Here is a 27,179-nt window from a genome sequence, read left to right as displayed (position 1 = left end):
CCGATCTGTCAGCCCCCCCCCCCCCCCGTTTACCACCTGTGCTGCCGAAGCTCTCACGCTCATTACATGGGACTCCTCGCTCATCGCCCAGATGCCCCCCCCCCCACCCCCCACCCCTTATCTCCCGTCACTGGATTAAAGACCCAGGTGCAGGCCTGCTGGGCCGAGGAGACCGCGCTCCCCTCTGTACCCCCCTCTGTACCCATCTCTGTACCCCTCTCTTTACTCTCCGGCCCCGGCGGTTATCAGACAGACTCTCTCATCTGAGCCGTACGCGCGCGCTCTGAACTCACCTGTTCACCTGTGCTCCTGATCTGGCTCCACAGTCGTTCGGTTGAGCTACCTGGGAACTGGAGGAACCGAGGAAAGTTAGCCTGCACTGGCTCTGCTTGAGAACATACCTCCTCAGACCTCGATGCCTAGGACTGTGACGCTGTTTTTTTTTTTGCTTTATAAATGATATATGTAATGCTACAAAGGACAGTTTTTTAACCATGGGAGCACAATGATACAATGTGCTCCCAGGATCACATGTAACGTGGTCTTGCTTTTGCCGATCACCTCTTATAGATCCACTTTATGTGCACATTAACGTGTGCACTCAATAAGGGCAATCACATTAAAATGAGATTTTGAGGGTGAATATAACGAGGGAACCCACATCACGTGACCTGAGATGACGAAGACCGCGGACATATAATCGGGCAGAAATTCTAGCGCGGAAGGATGTCAGAACATTGACAGCCACACCGGAGGAAATTAGAATCCGCGCGAGAATCCTTTCAAGAGATCTTAAAGGCAAATTAGCGGGCGGCAAGGTTGTCCTGTCTTTTTCGTCCGCTCCTATAAATAGCCGTCGACGTCGCTCTCGCTCTGAAGGTTATTGTGAAAAGAGCGTAACCTCTGGAAAAAAAAAAAAAAAAATGCTAAAGCGTTTCATTTGACGAGATGACAAGGGCCTTTAATGTACCGTGACTTCGTTTTAATTTTCGCGTGCTTCTCGTTCTCGCGCGGAGACGGTGGCGGAAATGTGGTGGCGGTATGGAGAGAGAGAGAGAGAGAGAGAGAGAGAGAGAGAGAGAGAGCGGGGCTGTCACGGTAGCCGTTGTCATTGGGCGCGTGATGGAATGAGCGCGTTGGCCCCCTTGTTAACTTGCCAGTTACCAGCGCGCGTGTGTAACGCACTCGTGTGGGGAAGTAATTAACAAACGCATTTGATCGTGGATTTGCGGTCGTAAATCTCCAGGTGTGTGCGCTTCTCCGTGTCCTCGGCTCAAACAAACTGGTTGAAGTCCGTCAGATTGTCTGTAGTAAGTACAGAAGACTAAATTGCACATATTACGGGGAACAATTTTGTGCCCTCTATGTCGGGGGGGGGTGGGCAGCTCCAGTCCTGGGGGGACGGTGTGTGTACGCGTTTTTGTTTACACCAATTGGTCTGGCTAAATGAGCTAATTGTCTGCATACACCCACACTGGTACACTCGTAGATTAGATCACAGTAAATCATTTCCTATAGGGAGTGCAAGAAGTTTGTAGTTGTCATTCTTGTGCTTATCAAGAAATGTAGCTAAAATGTAAGATGGTGTAAATGATAGTGCTAATTAAGTAATTAGAGCCAGAAGTTGGCGTATAAACCAGAAACAGATATGGCCCTTGTTGCCCACATTTACTCTATATGTAGGCCTCTATATGTAGGCTATGTTTACCGACATACTGCAATTGGAACTGTGTTGTACTTAGCATCATTAAATCGCATGCAAAAGTATCTCGGTGAAACAACAAACAGCAAGTCATTTGCATAGCCTGCAATCAGTCCTGAAATAATTTCCTGACCCATACTGCTTAGTTAACCTTGTAGGTTCTGTTTTTGTATTTGCCGCAGCACTCACGTTCTGGACAGTTTAGCAGCTTGATGGAAATTTGAACATTCTCACAAACTTCTCAGAAAGTTCAAACCACTTAAGAAGAGGCTAGGTGCATGGTATTTCATAACAGTCATACAAATATTGCCATATTCCGTGGTACCGTTTTACAAAATAGAAAGCAACGTGTGAAAGCAAGGCCATTCATTCACTGGACTAATGGCTAGTGTGCTGGCTGATTGCATGGTGAGGTTTACAGTAGTCTACAGTACAACTGTTTGGTCTTAGAGTCGCACCCACTCTGGTGAATATCTATTCCTTAACCAGTTCATGTCAGCTAAAAGGCCATCCTGGAGACTGACTACACTCATAATTTGCTGCATTAGATATTCTGAACCATGTTCTGCCAGGTAGCTATTCATTTCATCTCGGCTGCCAGGGTAAAATTATGTTGTTCCTCCTGTTCTGCTGGGTTCAGTTCACTTAACAAACTGAAGTAGTATTACTATTCTGTGCAGATTTAATGCATGTCTTTTTTCACAAAAACAGAACTTATTTTGTTCAAAATCATCATGTTAGCAACTTGAAATCAGAGCTTTATTAGGAGCAACTGCAATACGCTCCAGGCTTAATTATGAACAATTTCATTAAAAGTGTTGCTCAAACCATCTATTGCCTAGTCCATGAAAAAAAAGTAAAAGTTTCATTTACATATCCGTAATTTCCCATCATAGCGCTCATTTGAATAGTTCCACACAGATCGCAGACAAAAGGCAACATCTCCGTGCTGGAACTCTGTTCTTCACCGTGATGCTGGGACTGCGGCGATAATTACTTCTGAGCAATGCAGCTTGGCCTCAAGGTTGGATCGAGGGGACGCCGCTCTGCTAGTTTATCTCAGACGGGGGGCGGCGGGTGAAATTAAAATCGCTAACTCATCTGGGTGATATCCTCTGCTCTCAGGGGAAAAGGCTTCGTTGTGTCGTACACTATCTCCGAATCGCCGGATGAAAATGGAACGTTTTCCGCGCCGACTCGCGCCGTACTCCGCGGAGATGACTTTCACCGCAGACCTCATTATCAGTGCGGCTGAGGACCTGGGAGAGATGGGGGGGGGGGAGGACACGGAGCAGATAAAAGCAGGAATGCCCACCCACCATGCCCGCTGTAATATGAAATTTGCTTTCAAATCTATGCTTGTTTTCAAATGAGTGCATTCCGGACTATGCATATGGTTCAGTTATGAAAGAGGATAATAACAACCCCGAGATTGATAATTGCTCCGGTGAGATCACTGTGCCTGTTTGCCTCAGAGGTTTAAAGGGAATCTAAGGTCAACCGACCCTTTGTTGCTACATTCAGGCAGTTTAATACATTTCTGAATAAAGGTATTTAAACCTGAGAATAAAATGCAATTGGGTAAACGTCTGAAGGCTCGGATATGGATGCCGTTGTCTCACATTCATGCGTGCAGCACAAACACATAATTTGCTGTCGAAGGTGTGCGCTATATAAATAAAGAATACCATTCATTATCAGTCACTGACACACGGGTGTAGTAGCTCATACTTGAAAGGATAATAGATAGTCATTTGAGGTGGCTGGCCTAGCAGTGATATTGCTTTCAGTGCTGAAGAAGGGACAATTTTGCTTTGTGGTTGTTTGTTTTATTTTTTTCCCCTCACAAAAGGTCATCATTCATAAAGTACATACATGATCCTATCCTAGTGAATCTGACAAGGCCATGCTTGCTTCTGTGGTTACGAATAATGGATAGGCACTGCACATTCACACACAGACACACACACACACACACACACACACACACATATCCATTTACCATTCTATGTAAGCTTTTAATATTTATACAGTGCCATTACATTACAGTTTAGCTTAACATCAATCATAAGGAATTCATATTAATATTCTGCACAAATGAATATGCGCAATGGCCCAACGGACATAAATATTATATTTTATTTACCTTTGATGGACAAAAACGTTTTATTTATATTTTTGTTAAACACTAAATGCTATATTTTGTGGTAGCGGCGCTCATTTTATGTCATCGTAACGTCCAAAGGCAGCTCGTGCTGGAGCACTCGTGCTGGATGCACAGATGCAGTCTGGGACTTTGCTGTGCTCTGTTGACTTGGGGTGCAGCCCACAGCATTTGACTTTGACTCGGGAGAAAAGTCACACACTTGGCTGTGTCTGGGGCATGTGAGTGAAGGAGAGGAGGGGGGTGAGGGGGGTGTTGAGGGTGGGAAGGAGAGCAGGAGGGGGGAGGGGGGGTGTGGGGGTGCGGTGGGTTGGAAGGAGAGTGAGGCATGAAATGCTTCCTGGGGCTTCCGTGTCTGCTTGCAATTTTTCATGTCGCTCCGCGGTCTGCAACATAGATGTGGAGGCAAGCCAGCCGATGCACTTAGAGGACGCTTTTAACCCAAAGAAATTTACACAGCTTACATTGGTTTACATTCACTCCGTTAATGCACCCGCACATTTACTGAAGAGGTTAAGTACCTGGCTTGAGGCAGTGCCCCTCCTAGGAATCAAACCTGCAACCTTTGGATGTATAAGCCCAGTTCCTTAAGCATTATGCCACATATAATCTTAATTTTTTTGATTTTTATGTTACTACAATTATACAAAATACTATATTTTATTTTTATTTGCATGTATTAATTTGTGAAATATTTAGTTATTTATTTTGGATGGTATTTATCAAACAGCACATATTCTAACAATGTCATGATATGTAGCTCTTTTTTATTTGAAAGCACAGTTTAGCATAGCAGCCTAACCTGTGTTATAAAGCACAGAGAAAGCAGTGAAATCGCTTTGCAGCACTTTGTGAGGTCACAATAGACAGGTTTTTTCAGTTGATTTGTTTGGCCAGTTTTGTGGTTGAGGGAGGGTTATCACAGCATTTGGAGCGGGCAGTACATGGAAAGCAACATGGTTTGTGATCTGGTGATCAAGAGAGGTTTGGAGAAGCTCTTCTGTGATTTAGGAGGCTTCTGTGAGAGACCCTCCATCAGCTGGCTCACTGTGGTCCGATCCTCTTTACTCAAGGGCAGAAATCAGCCGTCATCCGGAGGAGAGTGCGGGAAGCTTCGGAGGCACGGAGTGGTTCACCAGCAGGGGGCAGCAGCAACAACAGCACAGCATGAGATGCGTAGTCACAAAAGAGCTGCACCTCGGTCTTCTCGGTCTCTCTCTCTCTCTCTCTCTCGCTCTCTCAGTCCAAATTTCAGGGCGTAACCACTCCCGAGCTAGCGCCTGTGTGCTACAGAGTATGTGACACAAGCACTTCAGTGCTGCAATGACAGAGAAAAAGCGTGGCTACTGGAAAAAGGCACACAGAAAAAAATAATTAATCTAACACTACAGCAATTATTTATTTTTATTTATTTAATTTTGTTATTTTCTGACAAAAGTGATTGTTTTAACATTGCCATACTGCAGATCGGGACTATTTCTGTGCTCCACAACTTCCCCGCGGTATTAACAATTTATCTCAACTTTTTTCCAGCAGAAGTTGCTAAATTATAACTATTCATGGAAGAATAATAATAGTTCCCAATAAAGAATGATAATGACTCAATTGTGCAGTTGGACAATAACATTATAGTTTGAGGAGTGGAGCATTGGATTGAATTATAATATTTTCATTTTAATTGAGACCAGAAAGATGCTGATAGATGTTTATTTTTTGTATCAGAAATAGTTTTTCATTGACCTCTTTTTGAACTCTTTTCAGGAATCAGAAAACATTCAGGAAAAGGAAAAATGAAAAACAAATGCAACTTTATTTTCTCAGCTTAGCGAAGGTACAATGCATCCTTCGGGCTATTATTTCTTTGAAATATGGATTGAGATTCATAATGTATAATGTCTCTATTCTGTTGAAATGCTACCATTAGAGGGCACAGTCGGTTCTCTTGCACAGCTAGTCCCCGGTCGTATTTGGAAGTATACATGCAAGAACGGGGAAGAAAGAACAGCTTCTGTGATAAGATCTTATGCTAACTCCTACCCAACCGTAAGCGTGCCCCTCAGCTTGAAGCACTGTTGACGCGTAGGTTGTCGAACACCAACGTCCTCACTCCGCGATGTGAGAGGTTATGTTTACTGTGCACTAACAACATGCTGCGGAACACATTTTGAGTGAGAAACTAGAAGTTGCCTAGCATGTCGACGTTCAGTTTCCCCCCCCCGAAGCTCTCCGTCATTTCATTGTTTGGGGGTCCCCGGTGACTGCGGTCCTGGTGTTACGGTCCTGAGAACACTGGGGATGTGTCGCCGGCAGGACACGGTCCAGGAGTCGGGACCGTTTTTCGGCTTCTAGTGAACGCCTCGGTTCACAAACTGCAGATAGATTGGGGACTTACTTTTTTTGGGTCATTGTTGGGCAGTGCCAACGGGGGTTAAAAAAAGTGCTGTGGCTAATTTCTCTGGTTTCTTGCTGTGGGAAATTGGTCCTCCTGGACAAGCAGATCCAGTGCCAAAGCAGCTGTCAGCAGGACGCCCTATACTCTGCTTTATATACATGTTTAAATTCAGCTCAATCAAGTTCTTGCTTATGTAGAAAGTCTTCTTCTTCTTCTTATTATTGTGTGTATGTGTATGTGTGTATGTTTTTGTATGAAAAAAGTTCTAGTTTATAAACTTTGTTGGAACCAGGCTGTCAAAATGAGAAATTTTTCTTTCTATTGTAACTACAACAGAAAGACTGGTTGAAAGATGGCATTCACAGATATTTACAAAGCAGGAAACCACAACACTGTTATGCCTTTGTTGTGGGGATTTTCGAAGATGTAACATGTCAGGTATTCAAGATGTCAGGTGTTCAGTTCACAAGCTGTTTCCACCTGTTATTTGTCCTGTCTTTAGAAAAGTGATGGCAAGACTGATATAAACACAAAGTTGACAGAGGGATTGAATAGACATGAATTTAAGCAAACACACACAAAAGAAAAATACATGCTTTATTGTGACACTGAGGGGAGTATCAAAATTACCCGCGCAAATACAAAATATTTGTATAAACCCTTCCTCGCTGGTTGAAGCTATTGTGACAATTTTTTTTGCCTCATCCTGTAGTTTCCCAGATTGGCAGCTCTAATCCATGAACCACGGATCTATAGTCTAAAAAGAAAGGTTATTTGCTGTTAATTCATATCTGGGAAAAGGTTATGACCCAATATCCGTTGCCTTGAAAGGTTATGCGCTGCGATTGACTTATTGCTAAGTCCCACCCCTCTTAGTTACTGTTGCTAACTCAGAGAACAACTGATTTCATGTCAGAACGAACAGTGTACAGTGCTTACAGTATAACTGTGTGCAGTGTAAGCAACGGCCATATTGGAAATATTCCCAAAATAGCTGGACAGGCAGAGTATATCTAATTATCCTGGCCCTGGTTTTCCAGATTTGTCACCTGTGTGCTGGCGGCTGACGAGGGAACAGAATAGTCATTTGCAGTGTTTTCCGTGAGGTGTACACAGAAGATAGCTGTGCTCTTGTGTACAGAGATGGATCAGCAACACCTTTCCAGGAGTAACAGGGAAGTCACATATGCAATTTGCAAGTCTGTACCCATTGTGCCAAAGGTGGAGTCAGTGTAAACATCAGGATGCATGACTCTGTTACGCTGTGCAATGCCTCGAGATTTTAGAGAACATGAAGAAACTGTAATGCAGTATCAACGGTATCATGCCTATTTTTGGGCATGCTTCATGAATCTGTATGTGTTGGTGACATTAAAATATAACACATTTTTCATCTGGAGACATAACTTCAAAACCTGTTTAAAAATGAAAAAGTTACAGAATACAGAAAAAAAATCACCTCATGCACCAAGTTTAAAGCTCAGGTTATGGTTTTGTTTGTTTTGGTTTTTGTTTTTTTTAAGAATATCAGTTCTTTTGTGTGTGATTAAACTTGTATTGCTCAGGGTTGGCAGTAATTGTACGTTTTCTATGTATGAGTTTATTCCCTTTTAGTATCGGTTTTTCATGAAAGAATTGAAATATTTGGCATGATCTTGATGAAAACAAAGGGTACACTTTTCAGTCAAATTAGCATGAACATAGCTGTTTATGGATGTCCCCAGATATCTCCTAACAAACTGTGGCCTGTGTACAATATTTTCCATACCACAAAATGGCTATATGTTTGGCTGCTTTGTTTTGGTTATGCCACAATGTCCACTCCCTTAAAGAGGTTTTCAGTAGTGATCGACATGTGTGTGTGCATGTATTCAGCCCAGTTTTCACTGGAAAACTGTGTCAGGATTCACTTTTTACGATTCAGATTTTAAACTGACGTTCAGTTATTAAAATAGCATTCACAGGTGCTTAAGGGTAGACGAAAAGCCAAATGTGTATTGAGCATCTTCACACAATATTTCCAATCTCTTTGTTGACTAGACAGAGATGATATATCCTGTATTGGTAATTATTGTAAGCACGCTAAGGGGAAAATTCAGTCAATGCCTGAGACATTCTGTGGTTCCTCAAAAAAAAAAAAAAAAAAGAAAACGCACAGAGCAAATCTTTGCATAAAGTTTCTCTTACCGTATTGGTTATTGTTCCTGTAAAATAAACGACCAGCCTATCCCTGGGGATAAGAATCCCTTTCTACTTTCAGTCTTTATTTGCACTTGTCACAGAAGGCTGCGTCGCCACTCAAGCAAACTATAAACGGTTTCCTCTGCTTTCTACTTGAATCAGCGCATCCTGCAGTGAGTCAGCATGTTTACGATCTAAACACAGCCTCTCGGAATGCTCTGAAGGTGGCCACTGTCCAATCAAGCCAACATTTTCGAGTGAAGGTTTTATTTTTTATAGAAATTCATTTTAAACAGCCAGTGATAATTTTCAAATGTTGTGGCTGTCTGACACCAGGTCCCAACATGGACAGGTACCAGTGAGGTTTGTATGAGACATTGTTGTAGGTTTATTGCATAATATATATTTTTTAAATGATCAAGACCGATATCTCTCCAATATGCATTCTACTGAAGTAAAGCGTACATTTCTAAAATTTGGATTGGTTTAAGGTAGGCTTCTCTCTCTACACCGTAGCAATAGGCTGCTTCAAAAAACAGCAGCGTCAATGCAGATCTGCTTCAAATTACTTGCAGTTAATAGTATCCTCATTGCAAACACTGACAACTTGAAACACTGAAATTTTGAACAATGTAAGCAAAAAGAAAAAAGAAAAGAAAAGTCTTTGTGTTTATTAGTACACAGCACTGGGAACGTTTAGAAAGCCTGCTCTTTTGATTTGAATAACAGCCTGTGCTGCTGAATGGAATTCAGAATTGTATGGGTTACATCCAAGTACACTTTTTTGTCTTTGCTTTCCCCAGTTTCGTTCTGTCGTTGTCACGACTAAGTTCATTATCCCAAATAAAATGGCACGCGCTCTCTTGTTAATTAGCTGTTCGAGGAGGAAAGTAGGGGTAAATAATGACAGGTCTTGTTTCCTTGATTGCTCCATTATGTTTGCTCATACAAAACAGAATGCCGATCTCAGGCTGCGAACTGGGAGGAAAAACGCGTCAGCGAAATTCTGCTGCCTTCCGTGATTTCATTATGATTGATTATCTTGCTTCTCTTTCTTAGGTCTTCTTAGAAATTAGAGCCAAATCATATAGATATATATATTGTGAGCTCCATAATGTTTGGGACAAATACTTTGTTTTTTTCTTCATTTGACTCTGTACTCCACACTTTTAGGTTTGTAAGCAAACCATTCAAATGTGGTTACAGTGCAGATCCTCAGCTTTTAATAAAGAGTATTTTCATGCATTGTGGTTTCACCCTGTATAAATTACACCCCTTTTTATGCTTAGACTCCTATTTGAGGGCACCATAACGTTTGGGACAAGTGGCTTCACAGGTGTTTTCGATTAGTCAGGTGGGCTGAATTGCTTCCTTAGGGCAGGCATACGAGAGCTTTCAGTATCTAGTCTTGGCTTTGGATTGCCTTTGGAGTCTGTTACTTACCAAAATAAACTACTTGGAACACCATTAAGAAGAAAGAGAGCACTGCTGAGCTCAGTAATCGCAAAGGGGCTGGTAGGCTGAGGAAGACCTCCACTGTTGATGACAGAAGTATTCTCACTATAATGAACAAAAACCCCCAGACACCTGTCTGACAGATCAGAAACACTCTTCAGGAAGGCAGGTGTGGATGTGTCTGTGACTACTGTCCGCAGACGACTCCACGGACAGAGCTACAGAGGCTACACAGCAAGATGCAAACCATTATTAACCTGCAAAAACAAGATGGTGAGGTTACAGTTTTGAAAGAAGTACACAATAGAGCCTAATTTGTACATGGTGAAACCAGAGTGTGTACAATTCTGCATTAAATGTTAGAAATTGTGGAGTACTGAGCCAATTCAAGACAAAAATATATATCTTTGTCCCAGACATTATGGACCTCACTATAAATACTGTAATGTACTAAAGTATTGCTTCTTGTACCCTTTTCCAAAGTTTTTCATTAATGTCAGCTGCTGTCAAGCACACAGTGATATACAGTATCTTAATACGAGTATAAAAAGAAAGTAGCACTTTCTTTAATGTCAAAGGATAGTAAAAGGCAACTGAACTTGCATTGACTCAGATAATCAGACAGGTGAAAATGAAGTCATATACCGTATTTGCATGTGTTAATTTTAATATCTCTATTTTCACATATTTCTGTGTGTCGAAAAGGGGCTAGCGCGCTGCGGCTCGTTACTTTGAAATCGAAAAGTGAAATCCGGAGACTTAAGTCATCAAAGCTGACCAATCAAAGGCCCACAGATGTACACTCCAGGGCTTGGCTGTACTCTAGTGGAGATCGAGATCAAGTTAGTGTAAAGTTCAAGTTAGTAAAGAATTGCATTTCAAAGCCCAATTGCTCTGATATCAGTTTGTGTGAAAAATTCTTGTGGCTTGGCACAAAACCTTTTGTATTGTCTTTTTGGTTTTGGAGTTTTTACAAGAAACAACAAAATATTTGGTTGTAGGTTTTTTTTTTTTTTTTCCAGGAGATTCGTTCGGGTTTCTCTGTGCTGTTGAATGAATGGGAGGGTTCGAGAGAAATTACTGGCCATTCGCATGCCTTTTATGCAGATAATAGCACTTGATGAAAGCAGCATTTTGATCTGCTGTGGATAATGCAGATATCGGACTGGATCCATTGGCGAGAGCAAAGCTTGTCCTCTGTGATAACTTCATCTCAGCATGAGGCTGGTCGCGGGGGGAACTCGGGAGGGGGATTAGAAAATGGCACCGCCCGAGCGTGGGTTGGCCCCCTGCCGAGCTCCAGGCCGCACGCTATAGCCGATGGTTCTGATCCGTTATGGTATTGTCTGACTTTCTCTGTCTCACACAACCAGAAAGGAAAGTTGTCTCCCGGTCCTTTTTTTTTTTTGTCTGGAGGGATTAGCTGGCTGCCATCTTTGTCATTAATGAAACATTTTCCTACCCTGTCCCCTCTAAAGGACGCCATTTTAATGCCATCGACTGTTATTTTGTGTGTATTGTTCTTCACCCCATTCTGAAATAGATTCAAACTCCCATGTTTTATAAGGGCAAACTTCTCAAGGATCCTAAATCCTTTGAAAAGAAAGGTCTGGTATTATCCTTTTGTTTGTACCTATGAGGTGCTAATCATGAATTCCTGGCTGTTTATCTATTATTTATGTTTTTTTTGTTGTTGGCAAAATTAATAAAATTTAAAAAAACAACTGCCAAATTCCAACAGTTTTTTTCCTACAGAATTTCGAATTTTAAAAGAACATTCCTTTGCCATGACAACAGGGCGTGAGATTGGAGTGAGCACAGGAGAGAGGGAGGCAGAGGAGTCTCACGGCTTTGCATGCTACATGTACATAAATAACCACACCCCTGATATGGCTGCCTGGAGAACCTAGCTCAGCAACGTATGGCCATTCCACGGGTCAATTGCAGCGTCCTTAGCTGGAATTTAAACCTCAGGTTTAAACCACTAGACCACAGAACTGCATAACAACGGGAGCAGCTAAAGCTGTGGAATAAGCATGAGCTGTTCCAGCTGAAATGCCTGAGGTTTAAACTCCAGCTAAGCACACTTCAGTTGACCCAAAATGCCTAATGAAAATAAAAAAATAAAAAAATAAAATACAAATGTATGGCTTTTCCAGAAGTCTACCAGACAATATTAAGTACTATAAGTAAGCAGGAGCACTCCAAATAAAAGCAATTCAATAAAGTTATCAGCAAGCCACAGACATTTACTTAGCACACAGTGGTGGTCACTCAAAGGTAGCAGGGGCAGGCAGAGTTGACAGTTTTCACCTGAGAAAAATACCTTTATTTTTTTGGCACTAGAGGCTCTGTGACACCGTCACAGAATAGTCCGAGCCAATCTAGAGGTCCTACAATTTTAGCATAATGAGTGAACTGAATATCCAATTTATTTAAATAAGAAACATAAAAATCAAACAGTTTGATCAATGCTTATTGAAATAAGTGATAATGCACGATGAAACACGTTTGACATTTAGCACCTCACAGACTTGCCCATCATTTGAAACATGTTGGACATCAAATGGTGGGTAAGTCTGTGAGGCACTACTGTTATCGCTACTCTGCAGAAAACAGGAGGCCATCTCTTTCCTGAGCTCTGTTCTCGCTCTTTGAACTGTCTGTCTAGTTTGATTTATTTTCTTATGAAGAATTATGCAACTATAAAATATGTGTAAATGCTCGGTAATGTATTAAGAAAGGAATTTCTCTGCATCTCATGAGCAACATGAAGGAGATTTCTTTTTTCCGTTTCCTTTTTGTCAAGCATGTCGAAGGAATCAGTGGAAATACGAGAACAGCGCATCTCGCGTTCACCCAATTTTAATACACAAATTTATTTTCCTTTAAAAGTTGCCCATTGTTGATGAGAGCTTGGTATGCATGTGATTGTTCATGTTTCTCAAGAGAAAATGTTAGCTTCACCACCTAATTCCCCACTATCATTTTCTAAATTGCATGAATAATAAAACTGATTTAAATTTCAAAAACCCCTTACCCAAGTATTCCCATTTTCATATACTTAAGATTTTATTTTTTACTTATACTTTGCATTTTTTTTCTCTATGTATTGTAATGTAATCAAAGCTGTTATTTCAATAATACACCCATTGTCCAATAGCCTGCCGTTATTCTCTTTAAAAAAAAAAGAAGACTTTTAAGTCTTCACAAATAACATGAACTGTGATGATCTGTACTGAATTCAGTTCTCAACCAGTCCTTCCCAGATCCCCATTTCTGCTGCGTAGAAGATCCTCCGCTCCGGAACTTTTGTGCCTCCACCGTCAACAAGCCCCATTTTCCAGGAAAAACGCTCCACGCGTGCAATTACGTAATTACATCATCATTTACAAACTTGGACAGATGTCCCCTAATATGCTCCAAATCCAATCACCCTGGCCCATTTTCTGAATAATGCGTTTACGGAAAGAAATATTGTGAAGCGCATGGCGAAAGTTAATAGTCTTACGGTGTCGTCAACATTGTCTATTTATTTATTTATTTATTTGTATTTCCTGTTAAATGTATTTCCTTACGAGATTCTGTTGTATATAGGACATTGAATTCCAGCCTTTCCCTAATGTAACCTTAGCACCATGGCTATGTATAGTTAGATGGGGGAAGATGCTCCCCTTAAGAACAATGTCAAATTCCTGCTACATTAGAGCATTTTTTTTTTGATATTTACATCAGGGCTGCCCGATCCTGTTCTTGGAGATCTACCGTGCACACACTTCAACCCTAACAAAGCACACCTCATTCAACAGCTAGAGAACCCATTGAGCTGCTGATTTGTAGTATCAAGTGCCAAATTAGGGTTGAAATGAAAACCTGCAGGACGGTAGATCTCCAGGAGCAGGATTTGGCTGCCCTGATTTACATAATGTTTATGCAACAAACTGATAAGCTTTTAGGAGAAAGGAATCAGAGCAAAATTTATATCTAGATAAAGCAATCAACATAGTAGCTGACAAATGCTAATTAGTCACTGACACTACAATGAACAACAAATAATTTGCACGTAATTATAAAATTCTTTACCTAAATGCATGTCTTCATCCCACATTTACAATTTATATATTACTCTATAATCCAGCGATTCAGTGTTCCGAATAGTCAGTGCTTTATTAAGCGCTTGCATCATTCATTGTATGCCTTTATTGTAACATTTCAGAAGACATACATCCATGAATCTCTAAGTGGGTCCATATAAAGATATATATATATATATATATAAACTTGTTGATTGCATTTACTTCTTAAAATGCAATACATAAATGTTGTGTTTTGTTTTAGTCTCTGAGGGGTATTGTACCTAGTCACATACTGTATAGCCCCAGAGCATGACAACAAAATTAGTGTTTCCTTCCTTTTAAATTCCACAATGATATTTTGCCCTGGACCCCTTCCAGTAGTGTCACACATCAACTCCCCCATTTTGCTCCTACATGTGAAGTTGACGCAGTGCAATAGAGATCATTATTATCTTCTTTTTTTGAAATTCACTTTTAGCCGTGCGCGTGATAGCTAGCCTGGAAACAAATGGAAAGCGAGTCTGGGAGAAAATGATTATGACGCTCCGCTTTTGTCTGTATTGATTTTCGCCACCACACTCAAATTGTAGTTAATTAAATTGGCAGCAGTATCATGCAATTAGCATTGTAATGTAGTTTGACAGTAATAGGTTTGAAATTGGGTTTGAAAAATGGATACTCCGCTGCTGGGAAATAAGTTTTGCACACCTGTCCCTGCTTCATGTGGCATTACAATGTGATCTTCTTTTTTTGTTGTTTGTTTGTTTGTTTGTTTGTTTACTAAAGTTGTTGGAACTGGATTTTGATGTCTAATAGTCCAATTTCAATATATTGGCTATACATTGTTGAGGTAAAATAGAAATAAAGCGCAAATATTACCTTGAAATGGGCAAGTCTGCAAAATGTTTCCTTTATTTGGGGAAAAAAATAAAACATGGACACATTCTAATACGAAGGTAATTAAAATGTCTTCCCGCATTTTACTTTATTGAGAGATTACAGAGTTTCTGCACTGAAACCATATCATCATGAATAATTATGGGGAAACAAAAACAACCAAGTAATCTTTGTAAGGCATTAATTACAACGTCATAACAAACGCAATTAGAGAACGTGCATATTCAGCTGCAGAGCTTGGCCTGAACAATAAGTAGCTGTCAATGGGATCCTTACATTTGCGTAGATCTCATTATTTAAACACTGGTGATGAATTCTGCTGTCTTCCCAAGGTGCATCCTGCTGTGCATTATTATATGCCAATATATTACAGTCATTAATATGTCTCTGCTACTAGTTTGCTTTAAACTACAGGCTTTTCCACGAGGTGCCCGTAAATAGTATCCCTTTCAAAAGCACAGCGTTGCATTAGATGTGTGATATTGTACATGCAGTACTGCACACTAAAAAGGAGACCGCTTATACCCTTGCGTTTCTGTGTTTACTGTTCAGCCGGGTATGGAACTGTAGTCTTTATATTCCATCCAGGCAAATCAATTGGTTCGTTGCCACAGACTCTAAATTGCAGCTCAGCTTCCGTCGGTGAGCCACATTCTCTGTCTCTGTTTCTGTGTGTCAATCAGTGCTCTCTCGATCTTCCCTCTTTCCTTTCCTCATATCGTACTTTCCGGATCCCTCGATATTATCCTCCATTTTCATAGACGTGTGTTTGCTTACAGTGTATGCTTCGAGTACCGGCAACTAAATTCATTATGCGTGATCTTCTGAAACTGCTTCGTGAGACAGGCTCAGGGTTTGTGGATGTTCTGAAGAACACACACACGCACACACACACACACACACGCACACACACACACACACACACACACACGCACACGCACACACACACACGACTGCTGTGCAGTTTGTCTGCGAACTCACACGCCTTGTAACGCCTTTTCATCACGCCTGCCATTTCCATCACTGAAGAGCTGTCAGCAAAAAAAAAAATGGTTGCCTACTTATTGATACTGCCAATTTTACCTGAAAATGACCTTACTAAATCCACACCCACTCCCCAACCCCCCAAAGTCTTCTTATGCAATGTAATTATTGGTCAGGTTAGAAACGCCTGAACGTAGCTGCCTGGTATTTCATACATCATGCGATGGCAGTATTTGTTTTTTGTTGTTGTTGTTGTTTTTCAATCTCGCAAATTAAGAATGTTTTTTTTTTTCTGCCGTTTTCCTTACTGTGTCCTGCCACAACAACACATCCAGCACGAGAGAGCAATCTGTCCCGTGCGTATCCATGGTGACTCCTGCGCTAGGACTACTAGTCTGGGGTGAGAAAACAGCTCTTGTAGCAGCGCTGTGGACACGGATCTCCCAATGACGCTAACACGCCACGAATCTCGGCACATCTCCCGTCACAATGCACTCACGGCATCCCTGCCAGTTGCGTGAGGAGTCAGTCATTTCCTCACAGTGCGTCCTCTGGCTTTCTGCTAGCCCCTAAACAGTGAGCCAAACAGCAGCAGTATGTTTGGAAGTAACACGTCAGTCTTCGAGGTGGCGTGGTGGTGCAGTGGGTAGCACTGTCGCCTCACGGCAAGAAGGTCTTGTGTTCGAATCCGGCCAGGGGCCTTTCTGTGTGCATGTTCTCCTTTTGTTCTCAGTGGGTTTCCTCCCGCAGTCAAAAGACATGCGGGTAAGCTAATTGGAGACTCTAAATTGCCCATAGGTATGAGTGCGTGTGTGAATGTGTGTGTGCCCTACGACAGATTGCCTCTCGCCCAATGCATGCTGGGACACGCTCCACCACCCCCCGCATAGATGATGGATGGGTGTCACTCTGCAGAACACTCTCCTCTCGCTCCAAGCTCTGACTCCAATGCCTGTGCCAATCCGCTATCACCAGTGATTTCCCTGCATTTCTTTTGTATTTGTTATTTGTTACTGCTGAGGCAGGGGAGTTCTTGCTGTCTCTTTTGTGTCTGATAATATGATATGCTATGATGTGGTTTTCCTTTTTAATGTACTGATACTCTCTAAGTCTCTAGGTTAAGACAAAGTGCTTCAGTACAAAAAACATCAGTGCTTACATATACATATATATATATATATATATATATATGTATATATATATATATATATATATATATATATATATATATATATAACATATATAAGCACTGTTCCTAAGTATTAATACTGTGCCTCAGTTAAAGTAAATAAAATTACTAGCCTCCTCGTGCGGAGACTCCAAATGACAGAATGAAAGCCTAATGAAGCTCTAAGTTCATTAACGTTTGTAATCAGAAGCACACAGACGTCCTCATCAGGGCAGTGAGCGGTACGGAACCGTTCATCAGACTGAAGTGTTGGTCATGGATGACCCCTAAATTATTGCCAGTGGTTGTAGACACATTGATTGGACGCAGCAGGGGGAACACTGGCGCTTCACATTTGACAACCCTGAAAAGCGGGAGATACTTTAAAGGCACTTAGAGGGGGAATACGACGTTAGCATGCCTCGCATCCCCTCCCATGCGCCAGGAAAAGATGTTCGCTGTCGTGTGCGGCGATACCTTAACCGAGGTTCTCGGAAGCAGGGGGGTTTCTAACGAAATTGTTCGTGTAATTTGATCTCCCCGTTTTTATCCAGTTGCCGTTGGTTGGTAGGGTCCTTGGCAGCTGCACATGTGTGCTTGTCACATTCGGATCCTTTATCCCCGGAGTCTATGCTTTCGTTCCCGGGTCCTCTCGTTACGCTTCGCATGCGTTGCGTCTGCATTCCAAAATCCGACTGCACCTTTGCTCGCGGTCTGCCTCGACATTCCAAAAAAAGCGGAAGCTTAGGATAATCAGTCTGACATAACTCTTGATTGCGAGAAAATAGTTTTTTCTGCCGGTTCGATCGCCAGAGACCTGCGCGTGTTTCACCGAAGTTGGACCGTCTCGGTGAAGTTTTGTTACGGCTGAGGACAATTGGATGCTTAAAGATATTACATCAGGTAAGTGCCTTAATTTTTTAGTTTACTCACACTTCAAAAGTTACAGTTTCATGGTTAGGACGTGGAAAATATTTAAAAGCTTGCCTTGCGCTCTATATTATATTTTGTAATCAGAAGTTGTTTCCAAGAGTTGGGTGAATGTGTATTCTGTATTTACATGAATAAAAATAAAATAAAAAATAAAACAACCTTAAAATAAAATCACTGAAGATAAAATGGTATACTCGCTGACCAGATATGATGTTAAATTACCGAAATCCTTTTGTGCGTTTTCACTCACCTCGGTTTGTATAGCAGCCTACCTAGGATAATGATGGTTTAACAAGTTGATTGAGGTCCGTTCCATTTCACTGGCTGAACATCAGTAGAGGATAGTACAGTTCCCGGCAATAATAGAATGGTTTCCTGATTTGAGCGCCTACCTGATTTTAAAACGACACGCGGAAACACGCCGCTCTTTGCAAAAAGATCAATGTATGTAAAATTTTTCAGAAATTTTTAATCGCTGTTGCGAATGTTAAACTGCAACATTGCCGAATGCGATTCATCTTAAACTGCTGCGCACGTTATCTCTTCGTAGCTGTAGTTTCTGGCATCACACTGAAATCACATTTATGGCAGGCTACTCATGCTATTCTCGTTATTTCTTCACGAATTCTGTCTTTAGTCAGCTGATGGGATATCGTGTTTACAGTATGTTGACTAGATTCACCGACATGAAGTTAAACGCAAGACCCCACATGATGATAGTAGCCTAGTAGGCTGATATCCGTTAACAGGGAAAGTGAGCAAATGCAGTGGTTCTTGTATTATGAGCTGAAACCATATTTTCTAAAATTAAGAAATGCTACCACTGTAAGGGATTTAGACTGAGGTTAATAGCGTCATTGATTTTACACACATACATGCAAACGGTCATAAAAAGGGTAAAAACCGCGAGTGAACAGTTGATATTTCTTCAGCGATTCACATAAAATAAAACGGGATATCACATGCAATTCCTTATTTTGACTTAAAGATATCCAACCTGTAGCTTTGGATAAAATTTGCAGTAGCCTACGTTCCTTTAGTGACGTAGATCAACCGACCTGTAGGTAAGGCATTACATGATAGGCAGCATTAAATTATCTTGGAGATTCATGACTTCGATCTAAGACTTTGTTCAACGGTAATTTTATCATTTCTTTTTTAAGTAAATATTTTCAGGTGGACGTGTAATGCAGTTCTCGTGAAATATTCGAAGTTGCCTACCAAGTCTCACGTATTGCCCACTGACCTGTGTGAGTTATGCAGTGTAGCCTATGAATTGCAGTTCATTACGCCCTGCAAAAGTAGAATCCTCATTGCGTGGAGTCATCTTCCCGGAAATTACAACTGATTTAATTGAATATAATTCATATTATAATTATTTTTATCTGCTAGCATTTATTGTTTATGAAATTGAAATTTGAAATTGTGAAGGCTGATAATTTTTTTTATTTTTAAAGTTTATATAATCAGTCTTCTTTTAGAGTAAGACAATGCACACAGCCCTCACAATATAATGGGATAGTTATTGATATTTTCCTTATGTTAATAACTTATGACAATTTAGCCCACAGCATGATTGGGTTCCCCAATCTTGTATACTGTATACTGATATGGCGTATACTGTACATGCCGTATTGCTACAGTTAAATATACATCGTTGGTTTGTTGCCTGAGAATAAGTAAAAGCTGGATCAAACATTTCAAACTGTAGTTGTTCCTTGTAAAAATACTTAAAAATAAATTTGCCATTGCCATATGGGACATGGGTCTCTGTGTGTGTGTGCGTGTGCGTGTGCGTGCGTGCACTTGTGTGTGTGCGTGCGCACGCACCTGTTTGTGTGTGTGTGTGTATGTGTGTGTGTTCTTTACATTGGAAGTATTCCGCTTGAAATTGTTTCTCTTCTGTTAGTCTGCCCTGAGGTGTTCCTCCTCCTCCACTGTAATGCAGTCGTGTGGCACTGTCCAAACATAAACGCCCCAGGTTTCCCTGGCCTCGTCTTTTCAGCGCTTGCCTAGCCTGAATGCAACATGAGCCCTTGCAAAAAAAATAAACCTTGCCTTGGGCAAGACAAACAAAAACATGTCTTTAACACATCTGGCCGCTGTCTAACCTACAGTATGCACACCTGCAACCTGCCCATTACACTGCACATGCGAGTTCAAACGGCTCAGTTTTTGCTGCCATGTTAATTGCAATAGCGCACAGGCTATTAAAGGTTGTGTGAGTCGCTCGCTAAGTCGTCGCTTTGCTGTTAAAACTTTGCCTTGACATTTCATCTCGTCTTTGGACAATACCAAAGACGGCATTCTCCTTAATTGCATTTTTTACAAACTGATTAATTGAAATGTCTAATAAACCCTGATTTATTTATTTCTGTAAAAAGGCATTACCGTTATGAAGCTGCTCTTTATAATTGAGATTAATGTTCAAAGCAATGGGTTAGAGGACTGAATTCATTTTATGAGCAGAGTTGTAATCAATTTGTGATGTAGTCTTGCACTAAGGCTCAGCCTGCGTCCAAAAACTGTCTTATTATTTCAGATTAACTTATTTGTGATTGATAGGCGCACTTCTCAGTTGTGAAATGTCATTTGTTTCACAGTAGGAGCCCAGAGATCCTTTGGAAGTGCTGGGCTGGAATATGTGCAGTAGAAACGCCTGGCGCCAATTCAAACTCCAGCAGATAATATTTGGTCCCACATTCGAGAGTGTTTACTGTGTGCGTTTGCATCAGAAAAAAAAGAAGGGTTATTTAATAAACATAAAAATGAAAGCTCAGTTGGTCTCATTTCATTTTGAAGCCGTTCACAGGTGTGACTTGCTCACTTATGCTTATGATAATTGAATGTAGCCACTGTGAAGTCAAGCTCAGCTTTGCCTGTTTGAATAGATTCACATTTATCCACAAATTTCAAGCACCGGTATTTGTATGTACCGCAAACATTTATCATGCAAGATTTGTAAAAGTCTAGGTGGAGTTAGATTTAATTTAAAGGAATTTGTTACGTGCATAGATATCGGTATTATGTACAGCATTTAGAATAAGCATGAAAAGGAAAAAAATATTCTTTCCTCTTAGAAGTGAACCTTTTAGTGTTGAGGAATTTTTTCAAAGTTAATCAGTAGATGGGCTGATTAACCTGCTTGTTGAATGTTTTGCATTCATGAATGAAGGTACAAATCAAAAAATGAGCTACGTGCTCTGAAAAATGAAGAATTGGACTTGAGTAAAATACAGAGTTTGGGCTCATTCCCATACGGAAATGAATCGCAATGAAACATGATAAATTGGGACCCGGAGAAGGAATTCCAGTTAATTGAGTTCACTTTGTTGCCACCTTAAAGCTCAGTGATGTGGACACTCATGGAGAAAAGACAATAGTGCGAGGCATTTCCCTCATTAACCGTAAAAAATCACGACATACTGTAGGGGGTCAAAGGTGAACAGTGTTGAGATGCAGCGAAGCTTCCCTCCATGCTGACTGACAAATGAAACCCAGCTGTGAAGCAGTGTGTTTGCCCTTACCGGACATCACAGCCCGCACCATAAACACTCAAGACAATTTTTGGCACGGAGCGCGGTGCTTTAGTGAAATTGATAGTGTCTGCTTGGCTTTTGTTTTAACTCCATTTATCAATGAGATTTTTTTTGTCTTTCATGCTTAAAATTCAGCCCATCCTCCAGTCATTTTAAGTAATATTTTCTATAAATTGAATACATTTTTTACATGTTTAACCATGGAAGGTGTAGTAATGTGTATTATAGTATAATAATATTCTGCCTACCCATAAAGACAGAATATTAGCATCTGATCTCAGAGTGACAGACTGCTGTTTTGAAGCTATGTGATGTGCTCCATGCAGTCCGTTGTTCATTTCAGCAGAAGGATTCGGTTGGATGAATGGATATATCCGATAGCAGTAACTGATAGCAGTATGGCAAGTGTAAAATGCATTTTAGGTTAGCGGGATAAACGATGGAACTAGCGAGCTATCAAGCTCTCTCAAAGTTAGCCAGCCGCGCTTCACGCACTCTCCCTGGGATATTGCCTATTGCAAATGCCGCCTCGCGTACAGTAATGCCATTGTATGTGCATGGTGCATTTCCTACAGACACAAAGAAATACACATTTACATTATACGCCAGATGAGCAATGTAGAAAGGTTCTTCCTCACAGTTGAACCTAGAGGGAAAAGCGAAGTGCTTTTGAGCAAAGTGTTTTGAGCAAAATATTTTGGTGTTCATTTCGTTTAACGGGATGCTGTTGTCAAAAACATAAAAATAACCGAGAAAGCAGAGATGCTTCGTTAGAAGTTGCTTGAGTAATTATGCAATCAAAAATAACAAGGCAGAACTCAGAACAACACTCCTCTTATTTTATCCTTTTTGTTTAGTGTGTAGAGTCAATGCACTGTTAGCAATGAAAAAATAAAAGCCACAAGAAATTACTGTCTGGTGTAGAAGTGTGCATGTTATTGACCTTCATCTGACTGTCTGTCTGTCCATTCATATCTGTGCTGTCCTTTGTCCGTTCATTTGTCTGTCCATTTTGTAAATTCCCTCTGCAATGTTTGTACGTTTGTGTTTGTTTTCTGTGGGAGTTGACTTGCATGATACTGTCAAACCTAACTTGGTTGTGAATTGAAACACAAAACTACAATTAATATCAATTAATTTTATTTGAGATTTGGAGAATAAGCCCCTGGAAGCTGTCTGGTCAGCCATTGGGTGGTGGGGAGGTCTGTTGTGCTACCTGGGCAGAGACTAGGTCAGGCTGTTCCTCAAACCTGAGCAGCCAGGCAAAAACAGAACCTTTTAGGGAAGCCACTGTGAGGCTAGCGGCTACTTTAGAGCAGCTTAACTGGCTGAGCCAGAGTGGAAAGTAGGGAGTCATTATTGAGGGAAAAAAAAAAAAACTAATCTCAAATCCTGCACAGATTTTGAAAAAATCTGTGGTCAGATGATACACCATTGGAACAATTTAGTCTGTATGAGAGGTCTTAACCGGCAGTTCAGTTTGAGCCAAAAGTATGATATTTGTAGAATGACTGGTTCAGGATCTTCAAAAAAAAGAGAAGAGAGATATAGCTTTGAAAGTGTGAAATTACCTTGAGGTATTCTTGACAGCCCTTTGCATGGATACAGCAGATACATGATTGAAAAGAAACCTCTTGAGTGGTCAAGGTAGTGTTTCATTGATCTGTGATTGAAGAGCCCATGGGACCTTCTGTGCTCATGGTGAAGACAGTACCTGGATTGATCTGCTTTCATCCAGGTGGTAGGGCAAGTGCTTGATCCCTTTCTGAAGCTGACATTGATGTGCACATACGCCCCCACACCCATACGCACACACGCACCCACACACGCATGCACGCACCCACCATGGAGAGAAATTCAGCACCAGTTTACATTTGAATCAGTATAAAACCCCTTGTCCATTTTCCACTTGTAACTTTGCAGTCAGGATTGGGGTGGCAGAGTAGTATACTTGGTAAGGAACTGGTCTTGTAACCTAAATATTCATAGTGTAAAAAAAAATGTCCTTAGTATGTTACTTTGTTTCGTGTTGATATGAAGATTTTGCTATTGTATTTGCTGTTTTCCATGTACCTGCTCTCAGAAACCTTCGGCAGAGGGAATTTCAGGATAAAAAAAAATATTTAGACCGGGGTTCTCACGTCTGAATTGTGTGCTATTCAGTGTGATATATCCTGATGGCCTCTCTCGCCCCCTTCTGTTATTATGCAAAACCAGCCCGCGAACCAGCCAGACCTTTTTATTATGGCAAACTGAGAAATTAAAGATATGAATAACTCCTTGATTAAAAGCCGATAAAAGCTGTATACAGACAAATCTTCCTGTTAGTGCGTCAGTGTGTGTTTTGTGCATAGATATGATTATATATATATATATATATATATTTATTTTTTTGAAACCTGAGTTGAAAGCAGGCCCACTGAACTGAATACAATAATAAGAGAGAGGTTCAATTATTTCTTCAATGGAGGATGATTTTTCCAAGAAGTTTTGACTAGAAAGTCTAAGCTATGATATCTCGCAGTGGTAAGAGCGTGGTTCTGGGCACTCATGCATGGAGGCATGAATCATATGACCTTTCACTTTTACCTTGAACTGTCAAGTGAGTTTCAGATTTCAATTTGTGTCTTGTGCTCACCTCTATTTGACTGGCAAACACACTACAGCATTTTCTCCTTCAAAAGTGGCTAAATGCAATCCGAATCCCCTTACGAACCGTGCTAGCGTTCTTTTTTTAATCCAAATGCTCCACAAAACAGCGGGTGTCATTTGAACCTTCTATTGCTTGGCAGAACCGAGAAGTGGAACAGACTGTATTTGCTGCTTTTTGCTTTTTTTTATTTTTTTTTACCATAAATATAATCTACATTCAGTCTCCTCCTTGTTTTGAAAGAACTGCTGTCCTGTGTTGTTTTTGGAAAGAGTTCAGCATTACTAATTTGTCGGGTTTGTGATGAGCAGATCCTTTTTATAACTAGAACAGAACATACCATGGGGAATAACCGTGGAACTTCCATAAAACAGATGGACCATTGTGACATCACCTCCCTCCCTCTCCCTACCCTTAATTTGAGGTTACGCGCACAGGTGATGAAGGTAAAATTATTCCCTCAGATTACCCTCCTTTGTGCTAGATTCAGCAGTGGACACAATGCAGGTAAAATTGGTCAATCTGAACATGCATTGTTGAATGTGAATTATTCAGATTGCATTGAAAATGTGTGGTGTGTGGTGTAGTGCTTTTGAATGTAGCCACACTGCTCAATGCTGCTTTCCTGATTAATGCGCAGTTTATTGCTACCTCATTTTTTTAATTATTATTATTTTTTTACATTGTTCTGTTGAACAGACAGATTTCATTATGCATGTTTCTAGCATGTCACCAGCAGATAGGGGTGATTATCACGCGGCAGTCATGGATTGCTGATTGCTCAGGACGTCCTTGAATGACTGTGTCAACGAAGACCTCCAGTGTTTTCGCAGAAATGCTATCGAACATTTCCCATCTGTGCCAAATTAAATCATTCAGTGGGTGGTTCTGATATTTAGACCAGAATTACGGATTTTCACAGTTTACATTTTAAGATTAAAAAAAAAAAAAAAAAAAAATCTTAAAATACAGCGAGCAAAAAAAAAAAAAAAAAAGTCAACACAGTATAAATAAAACGGCATGCCAACATGAAGCAGCCATTTCTTTCCGATAAATTGTGAAATAATGAAATAGAGACTATCATAATTCAGATCGATCCTGGAACCTCAGAACCAAAGTGCGTCATGAATAAGTAAACGACCATGGCAGTATGGATTTACTGCACTGTGCACAAAGGCGTTGTTTTTGGCGATGTACCTGGGGATGGCGTTTAGGAATACGCACAGTTCACTCTAAATCACCCAGTTAGACATTCAGTCTCAGCAGATTGTGTAATTCGTCATGTTGGAAACAACTTTGCAGGGAGCCGCGTCTCCTGATTTACACATATATGGGCCAAATGCAGATGTTTCACAGATGGTGCTCAAATTGCTCTGTTTAGAACTGGGTTCTCAGAAATAACAACACTAAGTCCAGGGTGCAATTACCTTTTGATTTATTTTTTATATTGAGGACAACACAGGGTGAAAACCCCATTTGTCAGGGCGATGTCTAAGCTTTGGATCATCTCCAGCATAAAGAAAGAAGTGGTCAAAGTACTCTTTTCTTTTGGATGAAACAGGAGAGACTCCAAATGGAAGAAGAAGAAGGAGGAAAAAAATCAGATCTCACCCATAACACCTGGGAACAGGATGTCACATTGTTCTCTGAAGTGTCCTATTTTCTGCAGATTAAACTGACACATGATTTTTGGAATGATAGATCTGCCACCTACCGCATGAAGTGCCCCCCTGCCTTAAACAGAATTCATAAGTTAATGCGTGTGCATGTTTAATGAATTCTGTCTAATTGATATTGTTCTACTCTGATAAAAAAAAAAAAAAAAAAAAAAAGATTAAAAGATGGCTGCGTTCATTGGAAGCCTTCTGCCTCATTACATCTCGGATGAAACTGTCATCGCTAAAGCCATCTTGACGGGCACCGTTCTCGCTTGGTGAAAAGCCCGTGAATGTCACACGCCCCCCCAGCCCCCCCCTCCCCCCCCCCCCCCCTTACCCGCGTCTCTGTGTTTATCACATGGGCACGGAGCTCGCCTAATTATTACATTACATTACATTACAGGCATTTGGCAGACGCTCTTATCCAGAGCGACGTACAACAAAGTGTATAACCATAACCAGGAACAAGTATGACGAAACCCCTAGAGAGAAGTACCGGTCCAAGTACAGGGAACAACCGCATAGTTCAACCTGGACCCTGGTGGTTAAACTGATTAACACTAACAACGAGAACGGCAACAACGCAATCTATGGAAAAATAAAAATAAATAAAAATACAAGTAGTCGTTAAGACTGGCGCATCAACTAAGTCACCTATTAAACAGCTGCCTAGTTACAACCCTAAGTTTAGTCATTTACAGGGGGGGAAGGGATGGGGAGAGGTGCAGCCTGAAGAGGTGGGTCTTCAGTCGTCGTTTAAAAAGGGTCACAGTCTCAGCTGTTCTGACCTCCACAGGGAGGTCATTCCACCATCGTGGGGCCAGAACAGAGAGGAGACGTGTTCTGGAAGTGCAGGTGCGAAGAGGGGGAGGTGCTAGGCGTCCTGAGGTAGCAGAACGGAGGGATCTGGCTGGCATGTAGGGTTTGAATATCTTTTGAAGGTATGCTGGGGCTGATCCCTTGACTGCCTGGTATGCTAGGACCAACGTTTTGAATTTGATGCCAGCTATAACAGGCAGCCAGTGGAGGGTAGCGAGCAGGGGAGTTACGTGGGAGTGTCTGGGGAGGTTGAAGACCAGACGAGCCGCAGCATTCTGAATGAGCTGCAGGGGTCTGGTGGCAGATGCCGGTAGTCCAGCCAGAAGAGAGTTGCAGTAGTCCAGGCGGGATAGAACCATTGCTTGGACCAGGAGCTGGGTTGAGTAGGTGGTGAGAAAGGGGCGGATTCTGCGGATGTTGTATAGGAAAAATCTGCATGCCCGGGTTACTGCTGCATTTTTATCTCGGTCCTTCCTGCACGGGCAGATTGTCGGGCACCAAAAGGCAGGCCAGAGGGACCTTCGCGGCTCGGTTGGCTAGCGGGGCGCGGGGCACTTGTAG

General features: G+C 41.2%; 1 protein-coding gene across 12 annotated transcripts in view; it reads left to right on the top strand.

The window, feature by feature from the left end:
- si:dkey-237h12.3 (teneurin-3) overlaps positions 1 to 27,179 on the top strand; it is a 335,946-nt gene that overhangs the window by 105,989 nt on the left and 202,778 nt on the right. For 2 of the 12 annotated variants that reach the window (XM_064345151.1, XM_064345149.1), the window contains exon 1: positions 17,480 to 17,922. The exons of the other annotated variants lie outside the window; for them this stretch is intronic. The gene's annotated coding sequence lies outside the window, so the exon portion shown is untranslated. Of the gene's footprint in view, positions 1 to 17,479; positions 17,923 to 27,179 lie in introns of those variants that run through there. 12 annotated transcript variants of the gene reach the window in all.

Source organism: Anguilla rostrata, chromosome 7 (genome assembly GCF_018555375.3).
Source record: "Anguilla rostrata isolate EN2019 chromosome 7, ASM1855537v3, whole genome shotgun sequence".
Lineage (NCBI taxonomy): Eukaryota > Metazoa > Chordata > Actinopteri > Anguilliformes > Anguillidae > Anguilla > Anguilla rostrata.
This window is presented reverse-complemented; position numbering and strand designations above follow the sequence as displayed.